The 17762-nt window shown below is 41.4% G+C and overlaps 1 long non-coding RNA gene across 1 annotated transcript; it reads left to right on the top strand.

Moving 5' to 3' along the window:
- The first annotated feature begins 6933 nt into the window (after positions 1 to 6933).
- On the top strand, positions 6934 to 15823 carry LOC121915742. Its single transcript, XR_006100738.1, has 4 exons — positions 6934 to 7016; positions 9226 to 9309; positions 12559 to 12666; positions 15639 to 15823. It is a non-coding gene; the product is annotated as an uncharacterized LOC121915742 (long non-coding RNA).
- Positions 15824 to 17762: the final 1939 nt, after the last annotated feature.

Below are 17762 nucleotides of genomic sequence, written 5' to 3'. Positions count from 1 at the left end.
TCCAATGTATCTGGAGGTCTTACTGAATCCTTCCTGTCAGCTGAGGTAAACTGAGGCTGGCTGGCTCAGGCCAAAATCCTATCTAGTCTAGTCACCAGATGCCTCTAGGTCAGGATGTCTATGAAGAAGAGAGGTACATTTGGGGGACATGTTATGAATGATATGGGAAATGGTCCCCTTTTATCTGGATCAGGAGTGCTTTTTTAAAAGTCTAGATCTGAATATCTTTAGAATATATTTTATTTAATTTTTATTTAAGTATTTATGTCTTGCTTGTATCCAAGGATCTCAAGGTAAGGTACAATAAAAAAAACAATTTAAAACTGTTAACACTAATTTTAAAAGACTAAAACCATATTAAAACCATTTAACACTTAAAAAATATGTCAACATAAAACCAGTTATAGCTGTTTACAACTATAGCACATGCACCAATATGGATAAAATCAATTAGGCCCTAAACACTTTCATTTTAAAAGTCATGTTTTGACTTGGCATTAGAAGGATACCAGTGTTGGAGCCAATCGAGCCTCTAAGGGGAGGGTATTTTGCAATCGCGTGCCATAGCAGAGAAGGCCCTCTCCTGTTTCCTTCCGTTAGTGTATTGCTTCCAGTGGCAGGACAGTATGGAAGGGGTATGAGGCCAAAATCGGGGAGGAGGAAGGGAAATCCCAGCAGATCCACTCAGCTTGCTATGTTTGGAGAATTTTGCTTCCTGGTGCATTTGTTTAAAAAATAGGAAATGAAGTGCATTTCATAAAGGACATAGTTTTCTTTGGTATCCTCTTTTTGCTTTTTTATCTCTGATTTAGGTTGCCAGTTCAGGATCATTCCAGATTCTGAAGTTTCATACCCAAAACCTGAAACCCTGGAAGAGAAAACCTTTTTTTCTGCTGCTCCAGAAGCAGCAGAAGGAGCAATGGATGCAAACTACAGGAAAAGAGATTTCCCCCTCAACATTTGGAAAATTATCACATTACCTTTGCTCTCAGCATAGATGCGGGATATAACTGTAAGAAGGCAGATCATATCACATCCACCCATCACCAGGTAGCAGTCAGCCCATTTGCAACCCAGGTTTCTCCGGGCTTCCCTCACATCTTTTCATGGATGGGATTTTTCCCCTTCTTGAAAAGTTGTGGCAGAAGCACGGGTTGCAAATGAAATGCCTGCTGCCTGGCGATGGGTGAATGTGATAAGATCCACCTTCTTAAAGTTACATCCTGCATCTATGCCGGGAGCAAAGGTAATGTGATAATCTCCTAGGAAGAACTTCCTGATAATAAGAGCTGTTCGACAGTGGAACATACTCCCTCAAAGAGCAGAGGAATTCCCTTCTTTTGAGGGCTTTTAAAAGATGTTGGATGGCCATCTGTCGGGTGTGCTTTGGTTCTGTGTTCCTGCATGGCAGGGGGTTGGACTGGATGGCCCTTGAGGTCTCTTCCAACTCTCTGATTCTCTGATTCTATAACAGCTCCTGATCATGCAAAAACCTGCAACTTTGGAACAGCCTCTCGTGATGCCATGAAGTGTTCACAGCTTATCATTGACATCCACACACACATACACAAAGAGAATATTTTTAGCTAAAGGGTCTTGTGCCATATCAAGATGAATTGAAGAGATTATTCCTCCTCATGTTTAATCTAGCCTACTTCTAGCCAGAAGATGGGTGAAAAGCAGAACAAAAGATTTCTGTTCCACAAAGACTGTGATGGGAGGAGGAGGCTAATTAAGTAACTAAGTAGATGCTGCCACCACCCTGTAAAGTCTTTGCAAATTGCAGCAATAAATCAATTAAGCCTTGCAAAATTGCTCCTGCTCTACTAGCAGGCACACAGCCCTTTCTTCTTGCCCAAAGCTGCATCTACCAAAACTGGAGAATTTGCACCTGCGTCTCCCATATGGAGATGGCTGATGGACACTTGGAGACTTCGGGCTAGGCCTTGAGATCTAGCAACTCTACCCTAAATACAGAATCATTCTGTTTCTTGGAGACCAGTATCACAATTAAAGCCAGTTAATAAATGTCATGTTGATTTTTCATTGTGGTGAAAGAAAATAAATTTTCTCCAGTCCACATGATCAGTACTTTTTGTTCTTCCCTGTCTTCAAGGAAGAACATTATCAATATCCCAGATATATATATATATATATTTCTTGTTTTGAAAAATAGATAATATCAAAGCTCTCTATTTGGTTAACCTTCAATTAAAGCACATTTTTAAAACAACAACAATGAGGATAGTATTCAAGTTTAGAAACAGAAAAGCATTCAGTATGCATTTCTCTGGGGAGCAATTTTTGTTATCACTTAAGATGGATATTTTTCTTGTCCTTCCTGCTGGATTCTAGAGCTGGAATTCTGACACATCCTGACTGGGACACATGCATGCTTAACCTAAGTTATGTGTACATATGTCTTTTCAGTTCTTCATGCACGAAGGTATCCAGTGGGGCATACACAGGGCCACAGGAGGATCTACAAAGAGCATCTCAAAATCTGAGTAGGTATATATTTGAGAAAGTGATTTTTCTTTTTTTCCTAAACAATTTTACTGTCTTATGCATCTTATCATTATCTTATACAGTGGTGCCTCGGGTTACGAAAGTAATTCGTTCCGCGGCCGCTTTCGTAACCCGAAAAGCCTTCGTAAGCCGAATTGCCATAGGCGCTAATGGGGAAAAGCCGCGATTCCGTGCGAAAAAGCCGAAAAAAGCACCAAAAGTTTTTTCGTAACCCGAAAAAACATTCGTAACCCGGAACAATAATTCCCTATGGGATTTTTTCGTATCCCGAAAATTTCGTAACCTGGGTATTTCGTATCCCGAGGTACCACTGTACATATCATTTTACTGTCATGCGCATCTTATCTGCAGTGACCCAGCCTTCCTCTTCAGCAGTTGATCCTAGACTCTGGAATGACCTGCTGGACGAGATCCAGCAGATCACAATCTTGGAAACCTTTAAGAAGGCTATTAAGACGGATCTCTTCTGGCAGGCCTTTCCAGACTAGAGCATCCTTGCTGACCTGCCTCCCCCCTCCTTTTTCTCCCATTATCCCCCATCTTTATCTTTATTCTACCCAGATCCCACCTGAAACTATTTCATTTTAATCATTATTGTATATTAATTTTTTAAACTTCTTTTCTTCATTTAATCTCCTTTTAGCGTTTCATTATGTTTTTATGACTTGGGGGAGGGATGAGCAACTTGAAATTTTTAATGTATTCTCTTTTAACTGTATTTTGCTGTACTGTTGTAATCCACTTGTATTGCTAGAGATTAAGCGGAATATTATTATTAATATAGCCATATTTGTTCTTTTCATAGAATCATAAGAGTTGGAAGAGATCACAAGGGCCATCCAGTCCAACCCCATTCTGCCATGCAGAAACACTGAATCAAAGCATCCCCGACAGATGGCCATCCAGCCTCTGTCTAAAGACCTCCAAAGAAGGAGACTCCACTCTGAGGGAGTGTGTTCCACTGTTGAAGAGCTCTTGTTGTCAGGAAGTTCTTCCTAATGTTGAGGTGGAATCTCTTTTCCTGTAGCTTGCAAAATTAGATGAAATACTAATTTCAATATTAATGACTGCCATATCAACCATAATTATTCTTACCATGATATCTTTCCATATACATTTTCTTTAACATTCCATTTGCCCTCAACCCTCCCCCCCAAAAAAATTTGGTGTTCTGTTGCGCATCTTGCATTAAAATTTCTCTACCGCTGTCTTCTTAGTACTTCTCTCCCAAATTCCTTTTAACTCACTTAACCATCTCTTTCTGAAACCCAATTTGATTTTTGTTATTTTTCTACTACGAAACTGTACATTTTCTGATTTTATCTTCTCCTAGTTTTAAAAATATCACTGCTTTCTTTATCATTGAGGATTTTATATTCCAATTCTATTTTTAAGCACAGATTATATAGCTTCAATACTGGTCCATTTTTATTCTCCATTAGTATTTCAACTAATTCTGTTTTCTGCTTTGTAATTCCATTTTCTTTTAGATCTCTTTTAACTCTCTCTTTTAGTAGTAAGTATGGAAACCACTGACAGGTCATTTTTTGACTCAGTTCCACTCTTTCTTTATTTTGGAGTTTTCCCCGATCCAATTCAAAATTTCTTTGTATGTTAGCCATCCTTTTTCTTTGAATTTCTCTATTTCTTTAAAAATGCTTCATGTGGCAATACTCATTCTGGTAACTGTCTCTAGAATTTCTGTGTGACTGCTTTCCAAATCCTGAGTAATGAACGTCTTATAATGTGGTCATTAAATTCTTTATTTAGTTCCAATTTATTATACCACTACTAGGCATGCCAGCCATATCTGATATTAAAGCCTTCCAGGTTTAACAGTCTTTCGTCTTTCAAGTTTGTCCAGTCTCTCAATCAATTCAGGCAACATGCATGGTAATATATTTTAAGATATGGTAGTCCCAGTCCTCCTTTCTCTTGCTTCCATCAGATTTTTCCATTTTATCCTGGGGGTTTTTTTTCAACCCAAACAAATTTTGTTAGATCCTTTTTCCATTGCTCCAGTGGATTATCATTTAGTATCACTGGTAAATTTTCAAATAAGAACATCATTTTTGGTAATATGCTCATCTTAACTAAGGTGATTCTTCCCATTAATAAATTTAGTTTGGACCATTTTTCAAGGTCCTTTTAAATCTCTTGTCATGTTGTTTTATAATTTATTATCAAAAAGCTCTGCAGTTTTACTAGTCAGATGATTTTTATCCTAAGATGATTTTTCTTGTACTCTGGGTCCAAGGGTTTAAGGCATGGATGGATAACTGGCAGGGGTTAGAGGGTTTGCTTTGATTCTCCAGAGGATGGCCAGATCCCAGGGCCTGAACCATCTTCTCAAGGTGAAGAGAAATCTCAAGGTGAAAGTATGTCTTGAAATGTTGGTTAGACTTGATTTGAATGGTGCACTCTAAGAAACTCTGGTTGGTACTTAATGTGGCATGCTTAATGATTTCACCAGGACCTGAACCTTGTAACATGCCTCTTATAGCATCAACATGGTCCATATCCTGCAGCATCACAAAGGGTCATCTCTCTCAGGTTTTGACCTGCTGTCCTGAGCTGGCAGCCCTTTCCATATGGGAACTTGGAGACCACCCCACCACCAAATACCCAAACTTTTGTAATGTATTTGCTCTGAAATGACATTCCCCCTAGAGGGGTTGAGGACACATTTTTTTCATCCTTCTAGCCTTTTCTGAGCCATTTTAGGCCCATGAAAGGCCTGTGTGTCCAATAGGAAGTAACCTTGGAATTAGAAAAAAAGACCTCTCTTGAGTCTAAAATAGCCCAGGAAGGACAAAAGCATGATGAAACTCCACAGATTTTGCAGTCAAAAAGAAAAAAAAGTGGACCCTTGGGGATTTGGGGACCACCAAAAGGTTTTAAAGTTTAAAGCCTGCACTTTATTATACTGTTATATATGAGAGCCAGCCTGGTGTAGTGACTTGAGTGTGGAATTAGGGCTCTGGGAGACCAGGGTTCAACTCCTTGCTTAACCATGGAAACACATTGGGTCACTTTGGAGAATTCATACACCATCAAAAGTCATTCTCTCTGGGTCAAAAAAGGTGCCCAGCCATGTGATCGATGCTGGGCACCTCATGTTTGACCTCAGATGGAGCAACTCACAGCAGCGGTGGCCAGCACAGCAGGAAATGTATGTGAGCAGCCATCTAGTATCATCCAGGTAATGGGGGGGGGGACATCAGGACAGCTTTTGGACTTGAATACTCCAGGCTGCTTCTGGAGTTTTTTGACCCATGCAGACACAGCCAAGATTAGTAATTGCAAACTTCAGTCCTCCAAGGGTTTTGGACTTCAATTCTCAGAATTCCTGACTGTTGGCTAAATTGACTGAGTGTTCTGGGAGTCTAAGATATCTATAGGGTCATGGTTTGGGGACCACTGGGCTTTACTGTGAGCAAATGAAAGATATTTTGGAGACATGATGCCACTGGTTCCTCAAGTCTATTCTGGATTTAAGGTGACCTTCAAAATATGAAGCCAATCCTTTAGGACAGTCCTGATATTCTTGGATGGCAATTCTCTGCAGCCCTAGCCACCATAGCTACTGTAAGAGATTATGAAGGTTGAAGTTCAGCAATGTCTGGAGAGTTACAGGTTATCCAAACCTGCTTTAGAGGAAAAGTAAAAAATGCAAAACAGCCTGGACTGTACCCAAGCTGTCAGAGGGTAAATGCCCATTGATTTGGCAACCATCTTTTGCTTGGACAGAATTTCCCTTTCAACAGAAACCTAGGACAATAAAAAGAATTCTGGTTGTGTTTCAAATATTGTCAGTATGAGCTGCTCAGCAGCTGCACTTACTTTTGCAGCATCTGGCATTAATGCCACAGTTGGCTGGAAGAGATCCATAGAGGCATTTCTTACTCAGAGGAATCTGGCAGAAGCCTCCCAGATCTCGACAGGAATTGGATTGCCCTGTGCAAAAGAGCAAACACACACTCCATAAAAGGTTGTGATCTCAGATGAGGCTTGCCATGCAAGAAGGGAAGGGTAACAAATTTGGATGCTTAACGGTCTTTACCAATGATACTTTGTCCGTGTGGAATAATAGCAGTAACATTGTTCTTTTACTGAAAGAAAAGGGAATTTCCTCTAAACATTAGGAAAAACTTTTTTACCGTAAGAACTGCTCAACAGAGGAATAAATTAACTAGGGCAGGGGGAGTCTCCTTCTTTACAGGTCTTTAAATGAAGGTTGGATGGACATCTTTTAGGAGTACTTTATCTGTGCCTTACTGCATAGCAGTGGGTTGGACTAGATTACTTTCGTGGTGTCTTCCAACTCTAAGATTCTATTATTCTTCCAAACATTCAGAGCATTATCTAATTGTAAGCTTTATAAAAACCCTGCAAAGATAGGTCAGTATTAGTGCTCCATGTAGATGGGAAGGCTGAGGCTGAGGAGGAGAAAGGCTTTTCCGGGCCCACCTGACTTCTTTATAGAGGTGAGATTTGAATTTGGGACTGATTTACAATGCAGAGGAGTGCTGTTCACAACTGCCAAAAAGAGACACATCCTCACACCTTTGTCAGTTAGGGTTGCCAGTTCAGAATTGCCCCAGGCCCTGGATTTTCCAGACCAAAATTTGAGATTTAGGGAGGGCCACTCATGAAATCATTACTCATTGTGCATTAAGTGCCAGCCATAGAATGACACACATACAATACACACACACACACACACACAGAGTACATATTTTCCTGTTTGGAAACCAAGAGAGAAATCTTAGCTAAAAGGTCTATTCCTAGGTCAAAGTGAAATGAAGGATTACTCCTTCCCTCTTATTTAAGGAGACAGGATAAAGAGCATTTAATTCAAGTGGTTTTCTGCACTGGAGTATCCTGGTCCAGGAACTAGTGACATTAGCAATAGCATTTAAATTTCTATAGCATTTATCAATCTCTAAGCAGTTTACAATCTGCAGGCCAAATGCCCTGAACAAGCTGGGTACTCATTTTAACAACCTACGAAAGGATGGAAGGCTGGGGGGAGGGATCGAACTCCTGGGACCGAACTCACAACCTTGTGGATCCAGTACCGGCATTTAACCACTGCACCACCAGGAAGCTTATCGCACCCATCCCCCCCCCCCCCTATGGGCATGGGAAGGGGCCACTCGGGCTGTGCGAGTCTGAGAAGAAACGCATTTTACCACACCTCAAAGTGTCCTCAAAATGGCCCCATTCCATCGCCCGGCCACAAGCCGTCCCCATTCAGGGCTGAGGAGCGTTCTTTGCTTCAGTTGGAATTTATCTCAAGATGGTAATGCACATACCATATTTACTTAACTATATATAAAAAACACTTAAGATGCCAGGATTCTGGATAAGAGAGGGTGAACCTGTACTTGCACACTGCCCTGAGATCTTTTGATATATGGTGGGATAGACATACAGTGCGCCCGCATCATACATGGCCATACTTTATGCGGCTTTCAGCATATGCTGAAAGCCACACGGGGAGGAAGGGGCAACGCATCCCATAGGGATGAATGGGGCACGTGCCCATGGCGCACGTGCGCTGCCACGCTACCGCATGCACAAGCCCCGTTCATTTATATGGGGTTCGAACATACGCGTTATTTGTTTTACACAGGGGAGTCCGGAACGGATCCTCACGTAAACAAAGGGCGCACTGTACTGTAATTCAGTAGACATATTTGCCCCCATATATTTGCAGCTTCTCCCTTTTGTCTGTGACAATCAAGATGGTGTCTGGAAGCTTCTTGATGTTGTCTTAAAAAACAAAGTTATTCTTCCAGTCTCTTACCCTGAACTGATCCTGGCTGAAATGACCCTTATTTTCATGAATGATTCAGGCTGTAATCTTTATTTCTGAACTTACAAATCATACATGGCTTTTATGTCTCCCCTTTCTGTCCTCAGCAACCATTTCACAAGAGAGGTTACTGGGCCAGTCACTTTGCAATCAGACTTGCAATTGTGGGATCTTCTTCTCCTTGAATTCTTTCCATTCTTGGTCCTTGTGATAAAAACTTTATAACTAAAGTGCTTCTGTTTGCTTCCCCTTCACCCTTTTCCTTACAATTCTTTTCCCCTGTTGTACAGAATCTGGAGCTTATCGCATCGCTTGTTAAACCAGCTTACCTCTAGCCAGCTTAAATCTTAAATCAGGGAGCATTCTCGTGTTATCAGATGGATGTGGACACCTATCTGCTGCCTGGGTGCATCCTGAGTCCATCCCCACTTCCAGGAGGGCTCTGGTGGCCATTTTCTTAAGTCAGAAAACTCCCAAAAAGAGCAGGGAGGAGCCCTCCTGGAATTGGGGATGCACCCGAAATGCACCTGGGCAACAGATTAGGTGGCCAAATTCTTCTGATAACATCAAGATGCCAACCGAGTCCAACCAAGATGCCAGCTGGTTGGACTGGATGGCCCTTGCGGTCTCTTCCAACTCTATGATTCTATGATTCTATGATTCTATGAACAAGCAATGTGATAAGCATCTCTATTAGGTTCAGAGCCAGAATGCAAGGATTCGCTCATTACTGATCTTTGTAAGTTGCTCTGGGACATTTTTTCTCTTAAAGAATGGAATAAAAATTGCTAGGAAGAGAGGGAGGGAGGCAGCAAGGAAGGGAGGATCTAATTTCTCATAACTGCTTAAAATTAAATTTCCTCTTTCATACATAGGTAAGATATTTATTTAATGGTAACCAAGTTGACTTTCCTGCTTACCTGAAGCAACATGGAAGACAAGAACAGTCACAGCAAAGAGTAGGTAAATAATTTTCATGGCTGACACGTTCCCTGAGATCTCTCCAAATACTAATGGGGACTCTGGATAGAATCTGAATGTTTCCTCTATTTATAGGGCTGTAGTGTTAGAGAAATGTTGAAATATATATTGGTGCAAACAAGACTTTCCTGTTACTCTCCTTTATAAGGTCTAAGGGATGTCAACATCTCACTCCCAGCCCTTTCCTCTAGATTTAGTGTGTCAGCTTGATTTGCTCATCCACAGTGGGAATAACAAAACCATAAACAAGAATATGGGTTGAATAATTGTCACTATATTGGCCTATTAAATTATTTAACTCTGTGATAAGCAATAAGGGGGAGCAACCTGATGAAGGAACAAGTCAGCCAGTATATCTCCACCAGACCTCCCTGCACAGCTTCCCCTGGATGAACACCAGAACCTCAAGGAGAACCCAATACCTGTGTTGCTTTATGGCTGGCCCTAATGGAAGGCAAACCCAGGGAATCCCTCCCCCAAGCTGTGTGACTTAAAGTGAAGGCACATCCCTGGGCCAGCCCTAAAATTACTCTCCTTCACGACCCCCCTGGTCCCACGACCTAAAGATGGAGTTCCAGAGGCCATCTCTTCAAAATGGATACTGTAATCTTTTCTCCCCCACTACTTGCTATGGACAACATGTATCTGTTTCCCCCATCAGACCAGCCAACAGGGCTCTTATTTCCCACTGCAAATTGCCCAAAAACAAAAGATTGACCTCCTCAGAGAGGTGAACCCCCTCAGCTCTGTAAAGCCCAGACTTTTGAAATACTATTTGGTGATGTGGTAACAAAAAAACATCCCACCCCTTTCATCAAGGCATTCTTAACTTCCCTTAGCCTGAAGCAAGAAGCCTGAAGCAAGTGGTTACCCAAAATATAATTGCTCCACATAATAATTACTAATAGCACTATATTAACTACTACTACAATGCAGCCTAAGTCATACACCTGTGTAGAAACTGGGACTGTCCCCAGGCAAAATTAATCCTCAGAATACCATGAAGTAAGGCCAACAGACCAAGTAGGCTCTGTAACTGATCCCACTCTAGACAGGATGATGAGATGTCCTCCTTTCCCAGGACATGTCCTACATTTCAAACTTCTGTTGAGGAGGAATCCAAAATGTCCTTCATTTTAAGCATGACTAAATGTAAGAATGTATATTAGTGTTCTTAGTTTTTGTTTTGTAATGTCAATTTTTCTTGACTGTCCTACATTTTACAGTGCCTTGTCTTCCTATGTGGTTATGACATCTGGTCATCCTGACCCCTGAAGGATCCACTGCACTAGTACTATCCCATTGCATCTGTGTCACTGTCCTGCCCCCAACCCTTCCCCAAAGCCACATACACTGAGTTGCTGGCTCTATCGGGTGTGTATGCATGATGCCTGCACCTCACCTGAACTAACTGAGTGGCTGTGCAGACTGGCCATAAGGGGCAGCCTGCAGCCACTCCTTTTACAGTCACATAGGGGCTGCAACAACCACACACCACAATCCCGATCTGGCCTATGCAGGGTGCAAAAAGGAGCTGTGAAAAGAGGCTACATTTTGCACCCTGCAAAGGGTGTGATAGCTGTGGTGCCGCTGCTTTACGGTGCTTCTTCAGTGTTGTGTCATGCAGTACCAGAGGAGCTCCATGATGCCATGTGCCATGTGCAGCAGCAAGCGTCATCACAGCGCCATGGGGGCAGAATCAGGGCATGCATCATGAGGACTCTAGGCCCCGACTCAGCCCCCAGGTGGCAAGTCCACAGTTTTTAGGATGCCCCTGAAAGATGTTGTCTTCTTCTTTGGTGGCCCAGAAACCTCTTGTTCTTAAAAATAGTGCTCAAGGGCATCTAGACAAACAAGAATTTGATTAGAATTCAAAGATATAGCCATGTTATTCTGTAAATTCAGTATGTACAGAGATCTTGTAGCACCTTTGAGACTAAATGAAAGAAAGAAGTTGGCAGCATGAGCTTTCGTAGGATTTTATCACATGGGAGCAAACTGCAAAAATCCCATGCAGAAACAGGATTTAAAAAGCAGGGGGGGAAACCACAAAAGCAGGTAATTTTTCACACTGGACGGGGTTAATGTGAGATTATCCCAAACAGAAGGTAGACAAATTTGGGATTTTCCAAAAGAAAAAAGGAGCGAGTTTTTTTCTACTTTCTGTTTGGGTTAACCCCGAATGTTGCCTGAAAAACTACCCACTTTTGTTGGGGGCGGGGGGTTCAATTTAAATCCAGTTTCTGCATGGGATCTGTCTCGTGCAATAAACTCCATAGACTTAAGTCTACTTCCTCAGGCCAAATGCATCTGAGGAAGTAGACTTAAGTCTATGAAAGCTCATGCTGCCAACTTCTTTCTTTCAGTTAGTCTCAAAGATGCTACAAGATTTCTTTACATAATAATTTGCTTAGTTATCTGACTTTTCTACACTCTTCTTTTCTTTTTTGACAAGGTTGTAGTGAGGATAAAGTGAAATGACTTCATCTGTGGTGACTCTGAGCTTGTGCCTGCCATCACAGATATTACTAAGAAAACAATACTTTGATTTTCTTCATGGTAAGGCTGGCCCTTTGCATGGGTTTCTCTATGTATCTCCAAAGTGTTCCTTCCATTTGAGGTGATCACTGGGAAATGGCAGCAAGCATTTGGGGAAGAGACCTGTGTCCCATATGTCCTGCTATACTTGGGAGTTTATCACACTGAGAAAATCCCATGCAAAAATGGGATTTAAAAGCTGGAAAAAAACGCAAAAGCCGGTTGGTTTTCAAACACATCATTGTTAAAATGATGTTACCCCGAATGGAAAGTAGACAAAAACCACTCCTTTTTACTTTTGACAATCCCAGTACTTTTGGGATTTTCAAAAGTAAAAAGAAGCTGCTTTTGTCTACTTTCCATCTACCTTCACTTTGGGTTAGCACCACTTTAACAACAACGTCATGTGATAATCATCCTGCTTTTGCCGTTTTTTTCTGATTTAAACCCCCGTTTCTACATGGGATTTCCCCGTGTGATAAAATCCCTAGTTCATTGCCTTTGGGTGCTCTGAATATTGTCAACATTGAAGTAAAGGTTCATCTGCTAATCCATGGCTTTTATACATGGAACAGGAAAGGACACTATCTTGTTCTTAGCCTTGGGCTGTACCATTGTTTGTGCTGGATCCATCTTTCTCACAGTCTGTTGTTTCACTTAAACCTCATTGTCTCCCTTCTAATCTACAGAATCAAACGAATGATGATGGACACAAACAAGAACATATTCAGAAGAAGGCAATCAAAATGATAAAAGTTCTGGGAACCTAGTCTATAAGGAATGGTTGAGGATGGCAGGTATGTTCAGCTGAAAGAGAGAAGATTGAGATGTAATGTGATATGTGCCTTCAAGTCACCTTCTGGGGATCCCATGAAATCGTAGGGTTTTCTTAGGCAAGTAATATTCCAAGGTGGTTTTGCCAGTTCCTTCCTTTGGGTCTAGCCTACAGCATCTGATATTCATTGGCAGTCCCCCCATTCAAGTACTAATTAGGGTTGATCCTGCTTAGATTTCAAGATCAGATAGGATCTGGTGCCTTTAGCCAACTTGATTTCAAATGACTTCTCTTTTCATGCTTGCAAATTACAGACAAATTCCATTAATTTGACAGGGATTCTACTCTTTTGGCAGTTCTTTTTGCCTACAAAGTTCGCTTGGGACTGCTCATGCACATGTGTGTGTGTGTGTAGTGTAGTGTATTAATTCAGCATTTGCATGCATTCAAAAGTGATATATAGTGTAACATTTATGTTTCCTGTATCCAGAATGCATTTGCAATCTAAAAAATTTTGGGTGCCACTTTTCAACCAGTTCCACTTTCTGCCAGTCCTCTGGTCCTTAACACCTCAAATAAGTGGAGCCTTCCTGTATTTAGGCCCTGCAACTGATGTGATAGCCAAGTTTAAATAGCTGATTGGCTCTGAGGTGGAAGATGGAGCAAGCTGGTTATCTGCTGCCCAAGACGGTAGGGCAACAATTCAAAGCAGAAGGAAAGAGATTCTGACTAAACATTCGGAAGAACTTCATAAGATCTGTTTTCCACTGGAACAGATTGCCTCAGGCAGTGGTGGACTCCTTTATTAGAGGTTTTTAAACAGAGATTAAGTGTTTTTAAAGAGAGATTCGCACCTCTTGGGGTAGTTCACCAGTGGACTTCTCCATGTCACGGACCAGACTAGATTGGTCTCTCAGTCCTTTCAGGTCTATGATTCTATGACCTTATGATTTTTTAAGCCATTCATACTTATTAAGCAGTCAACACAAAATACACAGGCCTGAGTGTTTCACCTTCACCTGTCCCACAAACAAGACAACTCAACAATGTCCTGGTACATTTGTTCATTCATTCTCAGGCTCTTTAACCTTCCTTGTTCCTTCCTGGAAAAGCTGACAATGACATCAATTTTGTCCTCATTATACAAACTGGTCAAGCTGCATGTGCATTGCCATTTCAAAAATCACATCAGTCAAGGCACGTCAATCTTCTCTGCCACCAAACAAGTTTCACACTGGTTTGTGTTTTTGTTTTCACTCCTTGTGCAACTTGAATGAGCCTTACGTCATAAATAGATTTTAGGTCAATGACATGGACCATATTTTATTTTATTTTTATCCCACTTTTCTCCCATAGTGGGACCCAATATAACCCATCTCACTTCTCTATTCAATCTTATTATTCCATGGTAGGTGTAGGCCATCAAAACTGTACCAATAGGCTTAAACATTATATAGCATAAATTAGGGGAAGATACATGTCACCAGCCAATTGTGGCATAATCATCATCATCATCATCATCATCATCACTACTCAAGCCAAGAAGGCAACTGGAAATTCCCTTGCTATGTAGAAGTAGGCAGGTGAGGAACAGAAACAACCAAGAGAGTGAGTCCGGGAAGTGCTGCCTTGACACCAGTGCAAAAGCAAAATGGTGTGCTGTTTTTGCCAATGACATGGGGAGGGAAAAGCCACTTTCATCAGAAAACTGGGAGAGTGTGCTTCCTACCTTTATTCAGAGACACTAGAGACCTTGTCCTATCTCGATCTCAACACTGAATATGAGAGAGCTATGGTGCTATACACACCAACAGCCTTCAGTCCTCAGTGTGACCTGTTTCCTTCAACTGGCTGAATGCCTCTCAGTCCCACATCACAAAGGCACACCTTGTTCTGGTGGGAGAAAGGAGAGGACCTTCTCAGTGGCTACCTCCAGGCTCTGGAGTGCCATTCCCAGAGCAGTTAGACTGGCAGCCTTTCTATGCTGTTTCTATAGACAGGTGAAGAATTTTCTGTTTTTTATAGTTGAGCCACTCTTTAACATGTACATTTTGTGAATTTTCACTAAAGGTAAAGATTCCCCCTTGGACTTGATCGTCTCTAGTCATATCCAACTGTAGAGGGCAGAGATAATCTCTGTTACTAAGTCGGAGACCCAGCATTGTCAAAGACCACTCCCTGTGCATGTGGCCAGCATGACTGCACAAAACGCTGTTACCTTCCCACCAGAGTGATACCTATTTATCTACTTGCACTTTTACATGCTTTCAAAATGCTAAATCGGCAGAAGCTGGGGCCCATGACAGGAGCTCACTGTGTCATGAGGTGCTTGGGTCTCAAACTGCCAATCTGTTGACCTTGTGGTTGTCAGAGTTGGCATCTTAACCACTGAGCCACCACATCTTTTTGAATGTTTAACTATGTGTTTGATAATCTGTAGTAAGATTCTTTGTCTATGAATGCTAGCTGCTGTAGGCCACATGTTAGAACTGGCAAAACCACCTCTGACAATTCCTTACCTATGAAAACTCTGTGAAATTCACAGTACCATAAATCAATAGGTGACTGGAAGGCACGCACACTCGCACACAAACACACACACACACAAGCTGATTTGAGTGCCTTACTAGGAGAAAAGATGAAAAAATAATAATAAATAATAATGTCCTCATGTGTATTGCTCCAGGCTGAGGAATCCAGAATCTGTCATCAGGTTAACATACTGTTCCAATAACTTCCTTACGTATTGCACACTGTGCCCTCATCAGGACTATTAAACCAAGAGGTGAACAAATTGGCATTATATCAGGATCATTGCTGAAAAATACTTACATGTCACTATATCAAAAGGGTTTATATAAAGCTGGGCTTTCAGCCTTTAAGAAGTCACAGAACCTTCCTCTCTTACTGTCCACACAATGTTTGAAGGAATTACTTCCCTTGTGCCTTTATGTGCCCAACTTAACTTTTTTAAAATCTCTTATATTCTTGCAGAGGTTGAGGTTGAAGGACAGCTAACGTGTTTCTTGCAACAACAGTTACTACCTTCTGAAATTGTCCCATTTGAAACCTAGACCAAAATTGCTCACTGTTGGAGTCAGATTGAAGATCATGGATCAATCATGCTAACTTTTTGCTTCATAAAACTCACAATGATGTGATTAAATGCATGATTTGTTGCAAGAGTTTTATGCACATATGTTTATGGCCATGGACAAAATCTGTAACCTACCCCACAGACACACAATATGCAATAATTACTGTATATAATTACAGCGCTCTAGAAATAAAGTTTAATAATAATAATATAACTTCATTTCTCTGAAGATGCCAGCCACAGATGCTGGCGAAATGTCAGGAATAAACTCTTACAGAACATGGCCACATAGCCCAAAAAACCCACAAAAAAACTTTAAAATATGCAGTACCTTCGTGAATCCCATTGTGAGAGAAAAATGGGATAGAAATCCTTGAAATAAATAAATATGGTCTGTAATGACCACAAATGTGTGCTTATGTTACTTCATTGTAGGGCAAAGAGGACACATGTAGTGGATTTGTTTTTTCTTATGTAACTTCCCCAGCCATTTAATAAGAAGGTCAAAATGTCATGTAAATGGAAACAACACTCTAAGCACTTTACATGCTGCTTCTTGTGGACTCACCCATCCAGCCACTAGCAGGAGTGGATATTTACTAGCCACCTTATTTAGGGACGATGTAGGAAAAATCACCTTGCTGAGATTGGTTAGAATTGCATTTTCCTGCCTACTCTGCAATAGTTGTCCGTTGCAGTTGTCCAGTTACAGTGAACTGATGTGGTGTAGTGGTTGGAGTGACAGCCAGCATGGTGTGGTGGTCTGAACATTGGACTATGGCTCTAGAGACCAGGGTTTGAATCCCTGTTCAGTCATGGAAAACTACTGGGTAACCTTGGGCAAGTCACACACTCAGCCTCAGAAGAAGGCCGAGGCAAAGCTCTTCAGAACAAATCTTGCTGAGAAAACTGCATGTTAGATTTTTATTAGAGTCAGAAGTTCTGCAAGTCAGAAATGATTTGAAGGCACACAGCAACATCTTTGAAATGTTGAACTAGGACTCCAGGAGACCAGGGTTTGAATCCCTCCTCAAACTTAGAACCCCCTTTGGGTAAATTTAGGTGTCACCTCATGTGACCCACACATCCCACACCACCCTAGTGATGCCCCAATTAAGTGGCCATTACTTTTTAAAAGAAAATTATACTGGAAGAATAGGAATAGGTTCATGCAACCCCAAAAAGAAGGGCAATTTGACATGTTTCAATGAACTTTTTATCCAAAGCTAACCATAGGGACATGTTAAGTGAAACAACTAGGTCTGTTCAGATTCCATGAATAAGCAAAAATATTTTGGACATTCTGGAAACCACTTGAAGGCTTCTTCTGAAATATATCCAGGGATGATGCTAACAGGGGACAGAAAAAAGGCAGAATTACTCAACACCTTCTTTGCCTCAGTCTTCTCACAAAAGGAAAAGTGTGCTCAACCTGAGGGAAATAGAGGGCAGAATAGGGAAATTCAGCACAGAAGAAGTGAAGAGGTAGTACAGGAATGCCTAGTTAATCTAAATTAATTTAACTCTCTGGGACCAGATGAACTACATCCAAGGGTATTAAAAGAACTTGCAGGCGTAATTTCAGAGCCATTGGCAATAATCTTTGACAACTCCTGTTATTATTATTATTATTATTATTATTATTATTATTATTATTATTAAGCTTTATTTATATAGCGCTGTAAATTTACACAGCACTGTACATAAAATCATTCAATTAGACGGTTCCCTGCCTTCATGCTTACAATCTAAGAAGACACAACACAAAAGGAGAAGGGAATGATTGAGGGGAAGAGGATAAGGTCCAGCATTCTTCTCTCCCTCTGAGGCCTGGACCAAGGCAGATGGACAGACTGAGGGCTCTGTATCTTAAGGATAGGCCTGATGGCATTGGCCCACCCTCTCTCCCCTTCGGAGGCCAAGATGGAGTCAGATGCCATGTGGGGAGGGTTCAGTTCCTTTCTCTCCCTCTCAGAGGCAAGGATGGAGTCAGATGCCTTGTGGGGAGGGTTCAGTTCCTT

This window comes from Sceloporus undulatus, chromosome 1 (assembly GCF_019175285.1).
Source record: "Sceloporus undulatus isolate JIND9_A2432 ecotype Alabama chromosome 1, SceUnd_v1.1, whole genome shotgun sequence".
In the NCBI taxonomy this organism is placed as follows: domain Eukaryota; kingdom Metazoa; phylum Chordata; class Lepidosauria; order Squamata; family Phrynosomatidae; genus Sceloporus; species Sceloporus undulatus.
Note: the sequence above shows the minus strand (reverse complement) of the source record. Positions and strands in the feature narration are given on the sequence as shown.